Source organism: Nannochloropsis gaditana (genome assembly GCF_000240725.1).
Source record: "Nannochloropsis gaditana CCMP526 unplaced genomic scaffold scaffold093, whole genome shotgun sequence".
Lineage (NCBI taxonomy): Eukaryota > Eustigmatophyceae > Eustigmatales > Monodopsidaceae > Microchloropsis > Microchloropsis gaditana.
In genome coordinates this window covers 26,555-29,076 of record NW_005803860.1, presented here as the reverse complement: position 1 = coordinate 29,076, position 2,522 = coordinate 26,555, and positions in this window count along the sequence as shown.

Here is a 2,522-nt window from a genome sequence, read left to right as displayed (position 1 = left end):
GGGTGTGGGGAGGGTGGGAGGGGAGAGACGTGCCTAAGGGTTGCTCTGACATGGACGTTGCAGGAGTTACGACACACCCTTTGCGTGAACGTGTCTTAGGGCGACAGACGGGGTAAGAAAAGGCGGGAGGCCTGATCTTCCTGCCCTGAGTCCACCGAGTCACACGCTTGCCTAAGGGATAGGGTTGATCAGCGTGATTGCACTGGTTCATGTCATGTGTGAGATGGGTTTTGCGTGTGTTTGGATGTCCTCAATGTATGTGCTTGTGTGTGCGGTGGCCTCGGAGGCCCGGAGACACCTGGGAAGTCGATTTCAAGGCTGAATTTGGCGCGAAAGCCGAGTCATCCCGGTCAATTGGGCCACAGAACAGGAAGGTCAGAGCAGAGGAAAGAACATCACATCTTTGGTTGCTGCATAGACATGTCTGAAGGTCCAAGCCTGTGACTGTCGAGGCAGGAAGCGTCAGGCCTTCGTGAGACCCACATACAAAAGCCAGGGTGCGCCTTGATGCTTTCATTTACTTGGCCGCACGGGCTCCTGCGTCATACAATCATCATCGCCTCCTCAATCCACACTGCTACTTTTTCCCACCTTGAATACCATCCCAACACCTAGAATCCAGTCTTCCCTCCTCATGACTCTGCCCAATCCAGTGGTCCCCCTTGAGGTTCTCCGTCCTCGCCCCCGCCCTCTGCTGGCATCCCGTCCCTTCTCTGAAAACATTCCTTGGGCGCTTTTCCCTTCCTTGACACCGTCTACTCGACCTCCCACCCTCCAGTCCTCCATCTCATTCACGCCGACCAGGGCCCTCGACGGGCGTCAGGGTCACTCCCACCTTCCTTCCCAGCCCATCTTCGCACTCCTCGCCCCCCCGGCCCACGCGCGGCCCCCTTGCCCCGCTTTCCCCGATCCAGTCCTTCCCCTCCTTCGTCCTTCCCCCCGCCTTCTCCGGCACGTAGACAGTGAATTCCAGCTGCTTCGCCAACTTCCTCACCGTCTCGGCACGCAGCCTCGCCGGCTGTCGCCTTCCCAGCCACGGTTCCCCAGGCACCCCGCCCAAAGCCGTCCCCACATTGCCGTGCACCAGCACGTAGAAAGCCAGCACGGCCGTGTCGAACAAAGTCATGCGCAATCCTCCCACGCCCTCATAACACGACCACGGTAGGCTTCCCTCCCCCTTCCCGGCTTCGTCCGAGCCCGTCAACAACGCGCATTGGTACGAGGCGGCGTGCAATCCCCGGCTTTTCAGTTGCGTCATGGTCGGCTCCTTCAGCAGCGCCACCCCTCCCCTGTGTTCCTCCCTCTCTTCCCCTTCCTCTTCGCTGCTCCCACACGTGGCCGTGGTCGTGGAAGACGTGTGCGAGATCGACCGACGAGGAAGCCCGTCCTCGTCCTTGTCCTCGCCCTCGCCCTCCTCCGCGCCCTCCTTCGCTCCCTTCCCCTCGCCCTCCACCTCCTCCCGGGTGCCTCCCAGTGTTGCGCGGACCCAAACCTGGAAGCGTTGGAAGGGTAGCGTTATCACGTCCTGTGCCACGTTTTGTACCACCAGACGGAGGGACAGTAACGCCTGCGGCCCCGTCGCGCTCCCTGCGGGGGACGGAAGTGGAATGAAAGAGGACTCGCCCGCCAAGAGCCACCCACAGACTCCCGTGGCTCCTCCTTGTGCCTCCACTGCGTCCGTGGCGGGGGCCCGGGGGAGGAGGGGCAGACGCAGAGCGAGGGCATGGTGTAGGTAAACCTCCCGCCACCCATACGCTCCATCCTTCCATCCCTTCCCTTCCTCCCGCCCCTTTGCGGCCGCCACAAACATCTCCTCCATCGCCTCCTCCTTCATCTGCCACCGGAGCCGGCAGAGTTCCTTCCAGGGGCTGTCCGCCGAGGCGACAGACTTCCACGCAGAGGCCGCGACGCCCCGACAAGTCTCCAGGGAGGCGGGGTCCAGGCAAGCCAAGAGGGTCCGGGTAGCTTGAGGCGAGCCCAAGCACTCCTGGAGAAGCTGGCGGCCTGTCCAACCTTCGCTGGCGCACCACGGGGCAGGCAACGCGCATGGGCTCGGTGCCAGGGCCCCCGGGGGGGGACAAGGGGGGTGGAAGCTGTTGACGGGGAGCCACTGGACAGATGTCCTCCGGGCCCGGCCTCGCCCGTTCTGAAGCCCCTCCGTCCCTTCCTCTACCTCGCCCTCCCTCGGCTCCTGCTGACTGGACCCCGGCGTCGAGCTGCGGGAGAGGCGTTTGTGGGGGCGCACGCTCTGCCCTGGAGGGAGCGAATAGCCAACCTCTCCTCCCTTCCAGGGACCGAAGACCTGCGGCCTGTGCTGCATCGGAAGTGGAGGCCGCAATGCTCCCTCCTTCTGGGCCACGGCTTGGCGCCGAAGGGCAAGGATGAGGTCGATAGCGCGGGTCAACAAGCCCACCTTGTCCGATCGCCGAATGTGCGGATCCCCACACACCTTCAGCAGGGTGTCAAAGCGCTCCTTCAACACCTTGCGGCATGCCTTGGCCCGATTCTTCTTCCGTTCATAA